The sequence below is a fragment of the Nomascus leucogenys genome, chromosome 5 (assembly GCF_006542625.1).
Source record: "Nomascus leucogenys isolate Asia chromosome 5, Asia_NLE_v1, whole genome shotgun sequence".
NCBI lineage: Eukaryota > Metazoa > Chordata > Mammalia > Primates > Hylobatidae > Nomascus > Nomascus leucogenys.
Genome location: NC_044385.1, coordinates 119913403 through 119932375, shown reverse-complemented (window position 1 = coordinate 119932375; position 18973 = coordinate 119913403). Strand labels below are relative to the sequence as shown.

The window sequence follows — 18973 nt, the reverse complement described above, 5'->3', positions numbered from 1 at the left end:
TTTCCAGTGCCCCCAGGCCAAAAGAAATGGAAAACAATTCCTTTTATTAAGTACTCAGGTCCAAATAACTTAATAAGGATTTATGTCCAACAACTTCATAGCCACTTGAAAAAAATTATACATATAAATTGAAAGAAAAGTTACATTCTTATTTCATTATTTTTTTTTTTTTTCAAGGGCAGCCTCCCAAGCCAGAGTAGGCTCAGAAACTCCCTAATTTCATTCTCACCACAGTTAACTTACTGGTGGGATGTGTGTATCCTGGACAGTGTACAATTTCTCAAGCTTGGAAACAGATTGGACATCTCAACCCTAATTTCATATTCCCTATTGATTCATGGGTACATCTTATCATGCTGAAAGAGATGACATCACTGATAGAAATGTAATCTCTTGCCGAAACAATGAACTACTGGGTAGTTTGCATAGTGTCCCACAGATGCCAAGCATCCCTGTGTTTCTCTCAAAAATGTAAAATATTCTTCAGTGCCCCGGGTGGCTGCAGTTTTGGGACCATGGCACTAAGTCCCAGAAACTTTCGGTCTGCTTTGTAAAACAGCAACAATAAATATTGGGTTGATGTTGAAGATCTTTTCACTAACAGGAAAACCTGGGGAGAAACCTGGAAAGCATCAAGCTGAGGCTTTCACAAAGTTATAAAGTAGGTGATCACATTGTTTATTTATCTTCCAGTCATTCCAAAACACTTCTAACTATTTTTTGTTGTTGTTGTTTTGTTTTGAGACAGAAAGTCTCGCTCAGTCGCCCAGGCTGGAGTGCAGTGGCACAATCTCCGCTCACTGCAACCTCCGCCTCCCAGGTTCAATTGATTCTCCTGCCTCAGCCTCTCCGAGTAGCTGGGATTACAGGTGCGCGCCATCATGCCCGGCTAATTTTTGTATTTTTAGTAGAGACGAGGTTTCACCATGTTAGCCAGGCTGGTCTTGAACTCCTAACCTCTAGTGATCCACCTGCCTCGGCCTCCCAAAGTGCTGGGATTACAGGCATGAGCCACCGTGCCTGGCCGGCCTTTTAACTGTTTAACAGTGAAGAGGCTACTACCACGGAGAGTTCCGGGACAACATGTATAGACAAGGACTTTCCTGGATACCCAGCTTATCCATGACATCTCTCACAACACTTACTTTCTAAAATCAACTTTTACTAAACAAACGATCACTATGACGATGTAGTGTCTATTATCTCACAATTTGCCAAAGGATCTCATCACATTAAATCACAAAACAATGTTTCTTGGTTGCACTCTTCCTTCTCCTCTCTCTCTTACCCTGTTCCTCCATTTTCCATTAGATCCCACTTGGACCTTTGCTAGCCATCCCCACCCCCAGCCTAAATCCCATCAAAACTTACCTGCCACTTTCCTAGTTACCTAGGATTTCACTTCCCGGGTGACAATGCACGAAGCAGCTGGTTTGCAGGTGGGACTAGAAGACCAAGAAAGATAGACACTAACACCATGTCCCAGCCCATACGTGTGTTATCCCATCACTCTCTAACATATATTTTGAGACTTCCTAGATTTGATTTTAACCTAAAGACACAACTTTTGTAAAATTTAAGAAGCTGAGCTATCTCATGATTCAATCCAGTAAGGAACAGCCAGCCAGCAGCCCAAGAGTTGTTGAAAATAATTCGTCTTGCCTGCAGTGTTTTGAGGAGAATGGGAAAGGTAGCTACATTCATAACACACAAGAAAGCCTGTTAAAGGCCTCTTTCCCCATCTCTTTTTAGATGTACGATCCTCACAGGGCGGCTGCCCCAAATTTCTCCCTCTTCCACTCCAAGCTCCCCAAACCCTTCTCTGAACTCTGTCCAGCCCCAAGCTCTCTTTGATCTCTCTCTCTCATCCTTAGCTGCTGACTTCTGTTAAATCTCAAGCTCTTCGGTTTTTTGGGGTTTAAAAGGCAGCTATGCTAACCACTATACCATCAACGCCTTGGCTTTTTTTTGGATTTGGCTCAATAAAGGAACCCAGAAAGTAACTCTCTTTCTTATAAGGGAGGAGGCTTGGCGGAGAAAATAGAGATTGCAAAAATTTCTAATTTTGTATTTTTTTCTCGTTCGCATTTGAAGTCAGCCATCCATCCATCCATCCATCCATCCATCCATCCATCCATCCAAATTGGCTGTGAAGCTTCCACTTAAATGTAAAGCTCTAAAGAGCAGGGTAAGATCCCTGCCTTGAGAGATTACAATTTAATTGGAGACAAAAATTAAAAATGGAAAAAGTAAGATGTTTGGGAAGTAAAGAATGTCTGTGCCTGGCACGTAATGGGTGCTTCAGAAACTTTTGTTGACTCGTGTGGGAAATAGCATTGACTGAATAATCATCTTTAGTGAGCTCACCCAGCATTTATTTGCCAGTCAGGCTCCATGCAAAGAGGTGACGATTAAGGTGGACATTTCCCGGGCCCCGGAGCACGGAGAGGCTGCAAACTCCTCTCCAGAGGCCAGTCTGACGATTCCTGCCCCGTACACTCCTTCATCCAATCGTATTGGACCTACACGGCTCCTCACCTGGGGCCTGGAACTTTTCGGAGAGCAAGGTGACAAATGTGGATAGTCACAGGCAGGGGCGGATCGATGGGAAGGGGTACCAGGCCTGGGCAGGAGCTCGCAGAGGCGACCCCGCTGCTCCGGATCTCGCAGGGACCGGCCCTGGGAGGACGGAACCAGCATCCCGAGGAGCCACCATCGGTGGCCTGGGCCCAGCTCCTGGGCCTTGCGGGCTGCGCGCGCCCACAGCAATCTAAGAAAGTAAGGCGCGTGTGCAGTGTGCCCAGTGGCAGCGTAGAAGGAGTGAGGAGGAAGAATTCCAACGACACCGTTTAACAGGACAAGGAAGAAATGCTGTACATGATCACCAGGAAAAGACAAGCAAGCCAGTTGGACGCAAAGCGTTCAGTGATAGTTTACTCAGAAGACAACAAACAGCGTGCCGAAATAGCTCAGTTGGGAGAGCGTTAGACTGAAGATCTAAAGGTCCCTGGTTCGATCCCGGGTTTCGGCAGTTAGTTTTAAATTCTGACCTCAAGAACTCAAATTTTGTAAGACTCTCCGCCCACGATACCCTGGCCCATTCCCTCAAGCCCAAGCAAAAACTGAGATTTGAAGGGTGAAGGAGAAAATGAAACAGTCGTTCCCAGCCACCCCCAGGAGCGAGGCCGCGCCGCATAGCCGCTTCCGGGTCGTCTCCTGGCGGGGCTAGAAGAAGCTGCCGCGCGTGCGCGCCACGGAGCCTGGTGCTGGGACCCAGAGGCACTCTCGGCGCCCGGAGACGCGAACGACCCAGGCCGCGGTGGCGAGACGGGGCCGCGCGCCGCCTGGGGGGCTGGTGTGAGACCCTTGGCTCCAATGGGAGGAGGTCTGGTCTGTCCACGGGGCCAGCAAAACACCCTCATCTCAATTTCATCTCATTCCTTCTAAGTATCCGAATTTGAAGAAAAAGCAAAACTGTTGAGTGGTCAGATGGCCCCCACCTGGCGTTGCCGGTGAGCGGAACCCAGTGCTGGTTATTTCTGGTTAGAGGCGCACCTAGGCCGGCCCTGGGTCTGGCCCTGGGGTGGCGCCACCAGGTTAGTTGCCCAGGTTACTTGTAAAGGATGGCAGCTTTACAGCTCCCCGACGCATCAGACTAAAGAACGTTAGCCAGGGTCTGCACCGGTGGTTCTCAGAGTGCGGTCCCCAGATGCGCAGCATCAGCACCGCCTGAGAACTACTTAGAAATGCACATTCTCGGCCCTGGATAGGCAGCTCTGGCGGTGGAGCCTAGCAGCGAGTGTTCAAACAAGCCACGGGTCTAGACGTTCCTTTCTGTTTCTAAAAGAGGCCTTGCTTTCCTAAGACTGTTGCTGTGAACCAGCTTTTTCCTTTTGCTGTCTTTTGCCCCTGCAAGTGTGAAATAGAACTTTGACCCGTGCTCGAAATTACTATTTCTGCGATTTTTTTTGTTTTCACGTGTGGGTGGACGTGGGTACTCAGAGGCATCAACTTCCCAGCTACCTGTGGGAGCCGACCCCAAGGCCAAACTGGGTGTCGTAGAAAGAAAATGGAGGCCCAGGCGCCTGATATTATCTTGTATGGCTGGTGGGAACTGAGCCAGGACCCAAGGGGAGAAGTTGCAGGGATGTAGATCTAAATTTTAAAAATAAGAAACATCTGGCCGGGCGCGGTGGCTCACGCTTGTAATCTCAGCACTTTGGGAGGCCGAGGCAGGCGGATCACGAGGTCAGGAGATCGAAACCATCCTGGCTAACACGGTGAAACCCCGTCTCTACTAAAAATACAAAAAGTTAGCCGGGCGTGGTGGCGGGCGCCTGTAGTCCCAGCTACTCGGGAGGCTGAGGCAGGAGAATGGCGCAAACCCGGGAGGCGGAGCTTGCAGTGAGCCGAGATCGTGCCACTGCAGTCCAGCCTGGGCGACAGAGCGAGACTCCGTCTCAAAAAAAAAGAAAAAAGAAATATCTATCTATTTGTGTCGTTGGAAAATAGAATAGTCAGTTTAGTGAGGTGGCGGGTTGCTGGACAGCAGATGAAGGACAATTGTGAGATGTATGCTTAGGTCTTGCTTATTTTCTGGTTCTGCTGTTTTGAGGGGGAAGGGAAACTCATATTTATGAACCACTGTGTGTTCTCCCTTATTCATTCATTCTGTAATTGGACATTAATTCCTAACCTCCCACTAGGAGCCAACATTATTTGCTCTTCATAACAACCTTATGAGGTACATATTATTATCCCCATTTTACACATAACAGCCTTTCCAGGGTTGCAAGAAATTAAACATAAGCTATGTCTGTTAAACAGCTAACATTGCTACTTCCTAAATGTTACTGTAAGTGAAAAGTTGTTGAGATGTGTAGTTAAGACAGGTGTGCATAAACTATACAGGTACTTGTATGAGGGAAATAAAATTTTTTGTCTGGCTCACAGAAAAGGCTCTATGGATCAGTGGGTCCTCACCCAGAGAATATTTCTATATGTGTGTAGAAAAAAAATATATATATATATATATATATTTTGAGACGGAGTTTCACTCTGACCCCCAGGCTGGAGTACAGTGGTGTCCTGGGTTCAAGGGAGTCTCCTGCCTCAGCCTCCCGAGTTGCTGGGATTACAAGCACCTGCCACCATGCCCGGCTGATTTCTGTATTTTTAGTAGAGATGGGTTTTCACTATGTTGGCCAGGCTGGTCTTGAACTTCTGACCTCAAGTAATCCACCCGCCTCGGCCTCCCAAAGTGCTGGGATTACAGGCATGAGCTAGCGTGCCCGGCCAAGATTTTATAGGTATGGAAAGATTTAACAGGAGTGCCACCAGCTATCACATTTCTAAAGAGTAGGGAAAGGATGCAGGTTCTGGGGTGACAGTGACTTTCATTTCAGACAACCTGAGGTCTGAGCACTCTGCCCAAGGTAATGTTAGCGATGGTGAATCTATGTGGGTCTGCAGCAAACTCAATTCTTGCCTCCTCAGAAGAAAGAATTCGACTGAGGGGCATAAGGCAGAGTGAGAGATGAACGCAAGTTTTACAGCGGGAGTGAAAGTTTTTAAAAAGTTTAGAGCAGGGTCAGGCACGGTGGCTCATGCCTGTAATCCCAGCACTTTGGCAGGCCGAGGTGGGCGGATCACTTGAGGTCAGAAGTTCGAGACCAGCCTGGCCAACATGGTGAAACCCCATCTCTACTAAAAATACAAAAATGAGCTGGGCGTGGTGGTACAAGCCTGTAATCCCAGCTACTCGGGAGGCTGAGGCAGGAGAATCCATTAAACACAGGAGGTGGAAGTTGCAGTGAGCTGAGATTATGCCACTGCACTCCAGCCTGGGCAACAGAGCGAGACTCTGTCTCTTAAAAAAAAAAAGTTTAGAAGCAGGAATGAAAGGAAGTACAGTACACTTGGAAGAGGGCTAAGCGGGCAAATTGAGAGATCAAGAGCCCTGTTTGACCTTTGACTTAGGGTTTTCTACATTGGCATTTCTGGGGTCTTGCATCCCTTCTTCCCTAGTTCTTTCGTTGGGGTGGGCTGTCGCGTGCACAGTGCCTGCTAGTGCTTGGGAGGGAAGCATGCACAGTGTGTTTACTGGCGTTGTACCCATGCTCACTTGAGGCATTCTTCCTTTACCAGCTGAATGTTCCTAGAAGGTCATGTACCAGTTAAATGCTGCCATTTTGCCTCTTAGTGCGCATGCTTCAGCCTACTCGCCCAACTCCTAAGATCTTATCAGGAAACTGATGATGACCAGTTTCAGGTTTTTTCTGTTTGGAGCCTGCCTTTCCCTAGGGCTGGCTGCGACCAATTACCACTTTAGAGAAACAGTGTAACAACCACTTGCCCACCACCTGTTGGTCTCCTGACTTTCCTTGGTGGGGAGGGGGGAACTCCTGCTGTGCTCATGCCTGACTAGCTCCCTACTGTAACAGTAAGACCAGCTACTGGCTATTGGTGTGGGTGGGGGAAGGATGGAGGCTCACACCTGGTTAGTACCAAAGATAAACCAGACACTAGGTAACGTGGTAAGGACAGATGGTAATCATTATGTACCATTGCAATAGGGAAGAGGGTCCAGAGTGAACTAAACTGAACTTTGATTTGTACTGAGGTGACTGGATATTTTAAAGGGACAATGAGGGATTAAGGGAGAGGAACCAGCGGGGCTTCAGCAGAGTCAGGAAGGTGAAAACTGACAAAGGATTGACACATGTAAATGCTGATTAGGCAGCTGTGTCTGCTAGCTGGCAATGAACAAAGTCTGGATTCTGTCCTTCCAGAGACTGGGAGACACTGGCCCTATACTTCCTGATGATTACATTGTAAAGGAATGGTTTTTCAGGTCCTTGATTGCCTTTGTAGGAGATACACAGCCATCTCAAAGGCACAGAGGAAGGAGTCACAATTGTAAGCCCTTTTTAGTAAGTACTCTAAGAAAGTGCCAGGAGCCTTTCATCAGATGGTGCATAGAATTCTTTTGGCAGTCTTGGGCTTTCTCAAGCAGGCACTCTGAGGGGATTGAGGCCTGGTCTAGAAGGGGGCTCAGAGAGGCCTGGCTAGCATTTGGTCAAGGAGAGAATCTCTGTCATTAGAAGTGTGAGGAGGGGAGGGCGAAGGGGAAGAGTTAGGCGGGCCTCCCCCTGTTGGTTGAGAAGGCTTTTCAGGTCTTGTGACAGGGAGGAGTGATCGGGAAGCAGGTGGGCAGTATTAAAAAAATACACACACCACTTATATATATGAAATAAAGGAAGACCACCACGTGAGAAAGCAAGGCTGTTTATTCAGAGCTTGCTATAGTGAGGGAATCAGCCACCATCACTGGCATTTGGGAGAGACTCAAAGGCAGGCAGGAGAGTGGGAGAGCTTTACAGCAGACATAAGGGACAGCTTCAGGTGTGCCCTGATTGGAGGCTGTTGGTCTGGGAAGCTGGAGTTGGCTAACTGGGAGCTGGCAACCATGTGATTATTTAAGGAGCCTTTTGTAGTTGGTCCAAAGTTGGAAATGAGGACAAAAATTAGGAAAGCTGTCGGTTACTAATCAATTCCTGGTCATTTGGGATTATTACAAAAAGTTATTGTTTAGCTTCTCAGATTGTTATTTCCCAGACTTCTTGTAAGTCTGGCTTTGGCAAGACGGGCTTGCTGGACTGTTTATTGTAGATAAGGGGTTGGTTTCCTGGGCAGGTTATGGTCACAGTTCTGTTTTTATATATGGTCTGAACATGGCCCATTTGGATATTTGGTTTTATAATATATATTTTACCTGAAGAGGTAACGTCTAAAAACGTAATCTGATCATTTTTATCATCTTCTTCTGAAGTGTGATGTGCTCTAATAGATATCAAACACTGTCACTTCCCGGGAGTGAAGGCTGAGAAAGATTGAACATCAGGTGTCTCCTGGGAACCCCACTGATGCCATGATCACACTTTATAACTTAGGAGGCTATGAAGGGTGAAGGGTAGGAGAATAGGGTCACCGCTTACTTTAGAAAAGAAATGCTTTCAGTGGGAAAGAACACCATCATCATTAAACATTTTTTTTCTTTTTTTTTTTTTTTTTTTTTGAGACCAAGTCTCGCTCTTTCGCCCAGGCCGGAGTGCAGTGGCGCTATCTCGGCTCACTGCAAGCTCCGCCTCCTGGGTTCACGCCATTCTCCTGCCTCAGCCTCCCGAATAGCTGGGACTACAGGCGCCCGCCGCCGCGCCTGGCTAATTTTTTGTATTTTTAGTAGAGACGGGGTTTCACGGTGTTAGCCAGGATGGTCTCGATCTCCTGACCTCGTGATCCGCCCGCCTTGGCCTCCGAAAGTGCTGGGATTACAGGCATCATTAAACATTTATAAGCGTTAATGCTCAGCCCAGCTATTTTGTCAGCAGAAAGGTTGTGAATGTCTCCTCTTGTTTTAGGCAATTTATCGGGGTGGGAGCAGAAAGGCGTCTTTTCTCAAATTTACTTGGAAAGCTTTTCAGAAAGAAACCTGGGATATCTGCCTTGTCTGGGGAATTTCTAAGATGACACACAAACGTATTGCTGAGCAAATATTTATTTCTTAATTGTTTTAGATACTATATTCATTTTAGGTCAGAACTATGATATAGTGAAGCTGCTATAATTGTTATACATAATAAAACCAGATGAGTATTTAGTAATTCATTAAGGCCTTTTGTGTAATCAATGTGTACATACATTAATGCTCATTTTGTTAGTCTTGGATCATAATTCTCCTCTTGTAAATGGATGGTGGTTTATAGTTTACTTTTGTTATACTCTTTGTCGTATCTCAGATTTATTTGATGTTGAGTCCTTGGCCAGAAATAAAACTTCTGTGTGGATTTGCTACAGATTCCAGGAATATACAGTTCCTGTACAATCATCCTTCATATGTAGTGTCACAGTGGATTACTTTGTTTAGCTTCCTTTTCTAATGGATCATCTTGGAGGATGGTCTGCAGTCCCTGCTTAGGCAAGGGCCCACGGACAGCCCTGCAAATGAAGCTGGACAGGCTGAGCAAGGGAACAGCTCTTCATCTCAGACACCAAATGCACACTTTAGCTCTGTAAATTCCAGTGTTCCTATAATGAGTTGTCTTAAAGCAGGGAGCACAAATATTTTGCTATTCACTACCTAAATATTTCCTACAATGCATCTTGAGCAAACCCGCTTTCCCCACATATTTCACTGACTCCCTAGTCCAAAGTATCAAAAATAATGAATAATGATAGTCACCATTTATGGAGTGTTCTCTATGTGCCGGGCATTCTGATAAGCACTTTTCATACAAAATCCCATTAAACTTGTCAATAATCCTTTGAGATAGGAGGCATAGTTGAATACAAATAAATATAAAAAAATACATGCTACTAGGAATGCTGTTGTGAAAAATCAGCACAATTCTGAGATGTAGTAAAATGAAACATGAGCTCTAAGTATAAAGTATTAGTTCTTCTTTCATACATTGTGTTAATGAGATCCATATAGAGCCTTTTTTTTTTTTTTTTGAGACAGAGTCTTGCTCTGTCGCGCAGGCCAGAGTGCAGTGGCGTGATCTCGGCTCACTGCAACCTCTGCCTCCTGGATTCAACCAATTCTCCTGCCTCAGTCTCCTGAGTAGCCAAGATCACAGGTACCCACCACCACGCCCAGCTAATTTTTGTATTTTTAGTAGTGATGGGGTTTCACCATGTTGGTCAGGCTGGTCTCAATCTCCTGACCTCAGGCAATCCACCTGCCTTGGCCTCCCAAAGTGCTGGGATTACAGGTGTGAGCCACCGCGCCCGGCCATTTTGTTCAGTTTTGATTAACTCAACTTAAAAGGAAAGGGTTAACAGAATAACAACATGATTAGGAAGGGGAGATTCATTTTAAAAATGGATATGAAGTAAATTTGCCAAGAGGAAAGAAGCTAAGGGTAATTTGATTACTATTTTCAAGTTACTATTTTTTCAGTAGTATATAATTTCTAGGAAGATACCACAAGAAGGAATGGGCTTAGATAAAGGCAGGAGAGATTTCTATTAGAGAAAGACAGGAACTGTTCGGTCAGGGTGATAAGATTGTTTGACCTAGTTGTGTTACAGGAAAGTATCTATCCAAGATTGGGTGAGCTAGACAACTGCTGTCCAATAGCTGTGTCTGTGTTCAAATAGGACCGCTAGCCAACTTTTGGCACTTTTGAAAAGTCTTCTGAGTTGTGGTTTCCTTGTGCTTGCTGCTGCTGATGGTTCGGGAAGAAATGGTGTGGATTGGCATGAGGTGTGCGCAGGGGTAGAGACAAAAAGGGTGGTGGCCTCACTGGATGAATTCTATTACCTCGTTATCTCTTAACACTAAGTATGACTAGAAGCAAAACCAGCATCTGTCCCTGAGGCTGTGATGAGTTACTGTGCACATCATAATCATGTGCCCTAGTCAGGCAAAAACAGAAAGTAGGCTGGGCGTGGTGGCTCATGCCTGTAATCCCAGCACTTTGGGAGGCCGAAGTGGGAGGATCATCTGAGGTCAGGAGTTTGAGACCAGCCTAGCCAACATGGTGAAACCCCATCTCTACAAAAATACAAAAATTAGCTGGGCGTGATGGTGGGTGCCTGTAATCCCAGCTACTGAGGAGGCTGAGGCGGGAGAATTGCACGAACCCGGGAGGCGGAGGTTGCTGTGAGCCGAGCCACTGCACTCCAGCCTGGGCAACAGAGCAAGACTCCATCTCAAAAAAAAAAAAAAACAACAAAAAAAAAACCCAGAAAGCACTTGGCATCCTGAGATAAACTAAAAGAAACCATCCAACAGGATAACCCTGTCCAGTTAGAGGCCCCGTAATAAATGAAGCCATGAGCCTTTCCTGAAAGTTACTTATTCTATGTCAAAGAATTTTTTCCATGACCAGTTCAAAGCTAATGTATGAAAACATCCTTTGTAAATAAGCTGCTGTGACAAAATTGCTGTTTTCCTACCGTGAACAGAGAAACTGTGTACTTGGCAACATTGGTACTCTTGTGTGTGAACATGGGTGTGTTTTGGTTTTTTGGGTTTATTTCAGGGTTTCCTGTTTGTTTTTGTTTTGTGTTTAAGCTAGACTTTTGAAATCCTGGACACCCTTGTTTAACTTTCATGCAAGTAAATTACTTTTTGTTTTCCCAAATGCTTTTCACAGAGCTGGTTCCAGAACAAAACATCTGCTTAAATATAGACTCAGTGTTAGCAAAGTAAAAATCGGAGACCTTCGATTGAGCCTCAGGCAAATGGAAAGGTGGGGAATTGAGCGCATGAAGCAGGAGGCAGTATGTGATGAGAATTAAGAAAATTGCCATTCCATCCTCAGTGGCCTTGTGTGAAGGGAATGGGCATTTAAACATGGAATGGGCCAGGTGCAGTAGCCCTGTAATCCCTTACACCTGTAATCCCAGCACTTTGGGAGGCTGAGGCAGGTGGATCACTTGAGGTCAGGACTTTGAGACCAGCTTGGCCAACATGGTGAGACCTCGACTCGACTAAAAAAATACAAAAATTAGCTGAGCGTGGTGGTGCGCACCTGTATTCCCAGCTACTTGGGAGGCTGAAGTGAGAGAATTGCTTGAATCTGGGAGGTGGAGGCTGCAATGAGCCAATATTGCACCACTGCACTCCAGCCTGGGCAACAGAGTGAGACCCTGTGTCAAAAAAAGAGATGGAATGCCTGAGAATTCTTGGTAGGTGTAGAGACATGTTAATGTTTGAAGTGCTTATATAGTAACACAGACATTTAAATGATGTGCCCTAGTAAAGGGGAAGCATACATGCTGCTAGTCTGTTTCATGTCAGTTTCATGATTACCTGGAGGGAAATTTGATAGGCAAGTAGACTCCATAATATTACCTAGGAAATGGGTATTGAGGTACTATATACATTTACCTGTATGAAGGCAAATGATGGGACTGATGTTTTCCTAAAATCCGTGGTCCTGCCTCTGGAGTCCCTTTCAGCTGCAATGACCCCTGTGTGTAGCCAGTGCAGAGCCCCTTCCCTCCATGTTTGTGTGGTTCTTTTTGAATTAAAAAAAAATTTTAATGAATACATAATAGTCATACGTATTTATGGGGTACATGTGATGTTTTGATACAAGCATGCAAAGTGTAATGATCAAATCAGGGGAGTTGGGATATCCATTACCTCAAACATATATCATTTCTTTGTGTTGGAAACATTCCAAATCCACTCCTCTAATTACTTCAAAATATATTAGGTTGGTGCAGAAGTAATTGCAGTTTTTAAAATTGCAAAAACCAGTTACTTTTGCACCAACGTATACAATAAATTATTGTTAACTATAGTCACTTTATTATGCTACCAACACTGGATCTTTTTTTTTCTTTTTTTTTTTGAGACAGAGTTTCACTCCTGTCACCCATGCAATGGCATGATCTCGGCTCACTGCAACCTCTGCCTCTTGGGTTCAAGTGATTCTCCTGCCTCAGTCTCCCATGTAGCTGGGATTACAAGTGCCCACTACCACGTCCAGCTAATTTTTGTGTTTTTTAGTAGAGATGTGGTTTCAGCATGTTGGCCAGGCTGGTCTTGAACTCCTGACTTCAGGTGATCCACCTGCCGTGGCCTCCCAAAGTGCTGAAATTACAGGCATGAGCCACTGTGTCTGGCCTGAACACTACATCTTATTCCTACTCTCTAACTGTATTTTTGTGCCCATTAAACAACACCTCTTTATCTCCACCTCCCCGCTACTCTTCTGAGCCTTTGGAAACCATCAATCTACTCTCTATCTCCATAACATAAATTTTTTAGCTCCCACATATGAGTACAAACATGGGTTGTTTGTCTTTCTGTGCCTGTGATATTTCACTTAACATAATGTCCTGCAGTTCCACCCACGTTGTTGCAAGTGACAGGATCTCATCCTTTCTTATGGCTGAATAGTGTGTAACCACATTTTCTTTATCCATTCATCTGTTGATGGACACTTAGATTGAGTCTATATTTTAGCTATTGTGAATAATGCTGCAATAAGCATGGGAGTGCAGACATCTATTGGATATACTGATTTCCGTTCTTTTGGATATTTACCTAGCAGTGGTATTGCAGGATCATATGATATTCTAATTTTTTGTTTTTTGAGGACCCTTCATAGTGTCCTCCACAATGGTTGTACTAATTTACATTCCCACCAACAGTGTACGAGGGTTCCCCTTTCTCCACATCCTCACCAGCATCTGTCTTTTTGGTAAAAGACATTTTAACTGGGGTGAGATAATATCTCATTGGGTTTCGATTTGCATTTCTTGGATGATTAGTGATGCTGAGCATTTTTTCATGTACCTGTTGGCCATGCATTTGTCTTCTTTTGAGAAATGTCTGTTCACATCTTTTGCCCATTTTAAAATCAGATTATGTGCTTTTTTGCTATTGAGTTCTTTGAGTTCCTTACATGTTTAGTTCTCTTTGAAAGTTTGATCTCCCACAGTCTTTCTCATCTTTACAAAGCATCTGTAATTATTGATTCTACTTTTCAGGTGGTGTCTTAAATGGCCCAAGGAATATGTCTAACACTTGGACAATGTGAACAAAGGTTTATTCTCTTTTTGCAACCCTTAGTGCCCAGAGCAGAGCGTCTATTCCACAATTTGTCCTTTCTTTCTTCCTTCTCATCCTATCTTCTTTTTCAATCTCTTTCTTCCACCTCAGAGAATCTATTCTCACATTTAAGAGTTGGAAATTTGAAACAATGTTTTACATTAAATACAATTTTTTTTTAGAATTGATAATTGAGGTACATGGTGGGAAATTCAATCAGAAAAGGAAGTATACAATGAAAAAAGAGTCTTTCCTTTAGCTCTAAGTTCCCCTCTGCACAGGCAACCTTTGTTACTGGCTTTTAGTGTATTTGTTCATAAGTAATTATTGTATGTCTATGCACACATTTCTATATATATATGTATGTATCACATTTGAAACAAACAGTATCATTATTATGCACACCACTGTAAAGCTTTTATCTAAAGATGCACATTACTTCTCCTTTGAATGCTGACAACACCATACTTTTCCTTTCTCCTCCTTTTTTTTTTTTCTCACTGATTCTAAACCTGAGCTGAGCTTTTAAACCATATTTTGTATTCAGAGGCAGTCTCACCCAATAGCAGTCATGTTTATGTTCCCTAATTGATTCAAATTCTAAAGATAATGTTGGAAAGGAATTTAATATTAAATCCATAAATTATATCTCTATTTGAATGGTCTGATCTCTTATCCCAGGAACAATTATTTTATAATAATTATTTTACAAACAATAATTTTGTTATTTGTAAAATAAATAAAACCATAAAAATTTGGTTTTATTTCTTTTACAAAAGGAAGAGCTGATTCGTTGCGCAGGTTTAGCTTTGAGTATGCAGGAATGAAATCCAGGTGTACAGTAACACAGAAGAAACATTCCTCTTTTAAGCATTTTCTAATAACAGGTTAGTAAATTGCCCATAGAAAAATGCACTCGGATGCCTGTTTATTTCATATCTTACTCCTTTAGCGTCACCTTAATTCATACTTACCTTTCAAGTTCTCTTGGGTTTTTCCTCTTCATGAAAAGTTTTCCATAGTTTAAGCTAATACCCAGCTCTTCCCTCTCTGACCATCCTGGGAGCTTGCCATGTGCTATGCTCTGGGCATGTGATCCTGTCCCAACTTTCATTCTCTGTGTTGAATGTGTGCTTTCTTCCTCATGGCAAAATTCTACTGCCCCTCAAAAGGTGGGTTTGATTTCAGGAAAAATTTTCATGTTCTAGTAACAAAGCAGGGGGCTAAGAATTTTGTAAAAGGTCATAAAAGTCTGTTGGAGTTCTTTGGAAATGCAGGTGTTAATGTGTCAAGCCTGGTGGTGGTCAGGACTGAAAGAGGTTGTGTGACCTGGAATAGCTGGAGCGGTGTGGGCTGATAACCCCTAGAGGCTAGAGTAGTGCTGGGCTCTCAGAACAAAAGGAAAAGGGCAGGCACAACAGGAAGAGCCAAACCGCACAGATGGAAGCAGACAAATCCTGAGAGTGAGGGAGGAGAAGCAGCTGAGTAGCTTAGACAGTTGATCTAACATGTTAGGATGGGGAAGCTTCTGAAAATGATCTTCATCCCAGGCAAAGAGAGAAACTGCAACAAGAGAGTCTGGATGCAACTTCATTCTTTTTCAATCTGAGTTCTCTGTTGTGTTTGTGATGGGCAGTGGACAGCCCATAACCTGAGCGAACCTGGCTGAAAAATCCAAGTTCAGGGCTCATCACAACGGTATATGGTTTATACCCTTGAACTCTTACATTGTAGCAAAGATGGATAATGCACCAAGTCCATTTGCTTTTTTCACTACAACAGATGAAGAGGGGGAAATGTGGTATAGCAGGAGGCAGGGGAGAAGGCTAATACCAAGGTATTGGGGCTACATGTATACATATGGCTTGGCGGGGAGGGGTGGTGGGAAGCACAGCCCCTGGAGGCAGGCTGCCTGGGCCAGAGCTCCAGCCTCACCCCCTGCCTGTGTAATATCCAGAAGTTCCATAACTCTTCTTGGTTTCAGTCTCCCTATCTGTAAAATGGAGAAAAATAAAAATCCTTATTTTATAGGGCTAGTGTGAGAATTAAATGAGATAATCCATGAAGAGTGCTTGGCATGTAGTCAGGCAGGTCCTGCAGGCTCAGTAAGCACTCTCTACAAGCTCCTCCCTTCTTTCAGGAGTCACTTTCAGCATCATCTCATCTTGGCTCCCCGAGAAAACTTAGCTGTTCCTTCCAACCTGTACTCCCTATACCTTATCCACACAATAATCTGGATATCATTTTATGGTTGTGTATTTTATTGGTCTGATTTTCTGACTGGCTGCTATTATCTCCTTAAGGTCAGTATTCACATGACTAGCAGAAAACTCATAGTAGGTGCTCAATGCATTTTTGTTGAATGAATAAAAGTACTTCTCTTTTTTCATCCTGCCAATGGTGGCTCACCACTGCATCATAATCCTTGGCTGTACTTGTTTTTATTATATTTCCTAACATGAGAATTAACTCTTCTGAGAGCCTACACTGAGGTTCTTATTCCTTTTCCACGTCTTATATCACCTAGCCCAGTGCCAGGAACATTTTAGGTTCTCAAGAATTGCTTGTTTACATCTATTGACTTAACAGTAAGCAACTATTTCAGGACTAAAAAGGTTGTATGGTTAATTTAAGGTTATGGATGATTTTCAGTGTTTTCCTTTTTATTTGCGTTTTTTTCTCACTTGCATAATTTGCAGAAAGCAATAAAAAAGGCTCTACATCTTCTTCAACATGGCAGCACAGGAGAGCAGGAAGCTGTAACTCTTTGTTAGTACTTCAAAAAGATCATGGGATTGTCTTAATCTAACAGAGACAGAGACAAATTGAGGCAATTTAGGAACGGCCATCTGCCAGGACACTAACTCGGGTTAATTTAGGTTGTAATCCCGTGAACCAGGATCATAGTCACACATTACATGGTTGACATTCAAAAAATGTCTTAGCAACAACAGCATTCTCCCCATCTTTCAAGTTACCAGATGTTCTGACTGCTATTTTTAAATGGAAGGTTTAAAGAACTTTCTAGAGAAATGGGATTTGGAAAAACTTTCAGATGTAACTGAGAGATTGAGAACTAAAGATTTTGTGTTCAGAGAAACATAAAGAAACTAACAGTCTAGCACAAATAGATACATGTCCTAATAATGGAAACATTTTACTTGATCCGCCAATTACCAATTCAATTATTCTTACAGGGTTACCAGGTGTGTTAGCTGTTTTGCATTGCTATAAAGGAACACCTGACACTGGGAAATTTATAAAGAAAATAGATTTATTTGGTTCATGGTTCTGCAGGCTGGGCAAATGTGGCACCCACACCTGCTCAGCTTCTGGTGAAGTGTCAGGAAGCTTTTTTTTTTTTTGCTTTTGAGATGGAGTCTCGCTCTGTTGCCCAGGTTGGAGTGCAGTGGCACGATCTTGGCTCACTACAACCTCTGCCTCCTGGGTTCAAGCAATTCTCCTACCTCAGTCTTCAGAGTAGCTGGGATTACAAGCTCCCACCACTACACCTCCGCTAATTTTTGTATTTTTAATAGAGAAGGAGTTTCACCATGTTGGCCTGGCTGGTCTCGAACTCCTGACCTCAGGTGATCCACGCACCTTGGCCTCCCAAAGCACTGGGATTACAAGCGTGAGCCACTGCGCCCAGCCAGGAAGCTTTTATTCATGGCAGAGGGTGACACAGAGGCAGATGTGTCACATAGCGGGAGAGGGAGCAAGAGAGAGGAGGAGGTACCAGACCCTTTTTAACAACCAGCTCTCATGTGAACTCATAGAATGAATATTAACTCATGACCATGGGGAGGGCACCAACCCATTCATGAGGGATCCACCCCACGACCCAAACACCTCCCACCAGGCCCCACCTCCAACACTGGGTATCACATTTAAGCATGAGATTTGGAGGAAACAAATATCCAAACTACATCACTAGATTACACTGGGTTGGTCTTTAGCAGGCATGTTTGGGAGGTCCCCTTTGAAGAGCAGCTTCTTGGAGGCATCACAGGCCCTGGCTGCTCCCAGAACATTATTCTGTCCAATGTCAATGTCAAATCATCAGGTCCAGCCCTTTTGGTACATGGCATGCTTGAGGGTCAGATCTATCAGCCCTGGGTCCTAAACTGTATCGACCATTGGCTCCTGGTTGCAGCCACATTTCTGAACACATCCTTTTGTCTCCCGGGCCTTAAATAAAGGGCTAAATTTTTCTAAATCTGGAAAGATTTTGTGTCATTTACTGGCTTCTGAGCTAGTTCTTGAGATCATTTGGAAGCACTAGCAAACTTTTCTGTGGTGTTAGGGGTTAGGCTATTTCCTGCGAACACCTCTTTAAGATGTCTGATGAGGAGCTAGATTGACTTTAGTTAACCATAGAGCCTCTATGGGTGGCAGGAGGCATTCTTCCTCGAAGAGGGCAACCTAGGAGGGGCTACACCGTTTACAAGCACCAATATATTAATAGTGTTTTTTCTGCGATTCACCGTGCCCTACCAACCTGAGGGTATAGATGAAATCACCGTACTGGCTATAGCTCAGAATTTTCTGGCTTTGCTCCAACTATTTATTGAGGACCTCTGCAACTAGAAAGATGCCCATTTGCACCTGCCCAGGAATGTTGCATGTATTTTCACAAATAAATCTCAGATTGCTAGCATCACAATCGGACCTCTGGTCTACCAGCTTCCCTCATTTCTTGCTTGGCCTCATGGGTTCTGCCATAGTTGCAGACACTGCCTACATTAATGCCTACAGGGGTGCTGAGTGTTGTGCTCTGCATATCTGCATAGGAGAGCTGCTGATAGCTCTTGAAGCATCCTTATCTGACAGATTTGTATGAAAACTATCCTTCAGCTTCTGGCAGAGCCTCATTCCATTGGGCTAGGTGGAGTGACAGACACTATTTCCATGTCATTTCTCCATATTACTGCCCTGATACTTATAGCAATAATGCTGCCTCCTTATTTAGCCAAAGGCCTAACATTCCTTTGCAATCAACTCATGCAGGTAACTAGTCTTGAACCTCTTCCATCATTTAGTCAAACATGCCATATACCCTGAAACTCTGTGATACATACAACTGAGGACGTGTGGACATATAAAATAGTCTGGATGAAAACAGGTATATAGTATATGTTCTAAATTGTATATATTAACAAGCTAAAAACAAATTTCTCAAGTAAGGCCAGATATTTGAACATTCCAGGCAGCCTAATCAAGTGGGCTGCAGTCCCTTCAAAGTGATGTTTGCAGAATATTTACTCAACATTTATTTCGGCCAGGTGCAGTGGCACTTGCCTGTAATCCCAGCTATTTGGGAGGCTGAAGTGGGAGGATCGTTTGAACCCAGGAGTTTGAGACCAGCCTGGGCAACATAGCAAGACCTTGTCTCTAAAA

General features: G+C 43.9%; 1 non-coding gene across 1 annotated transcript; it reads left to right on the top strand.

Moving 5' to 3' along the window:
- Positions 1-2958: 2958 nt before the first annotated feature.
- Positions 2959-3031, top strand: TRNAF-GAA. The gene has a single exon. It is a non-coding gene; the product is annotated as a tRNA-Phe (tRNA).
- Positions 3032-18973: the final 15942 nt, after the last annotated feature.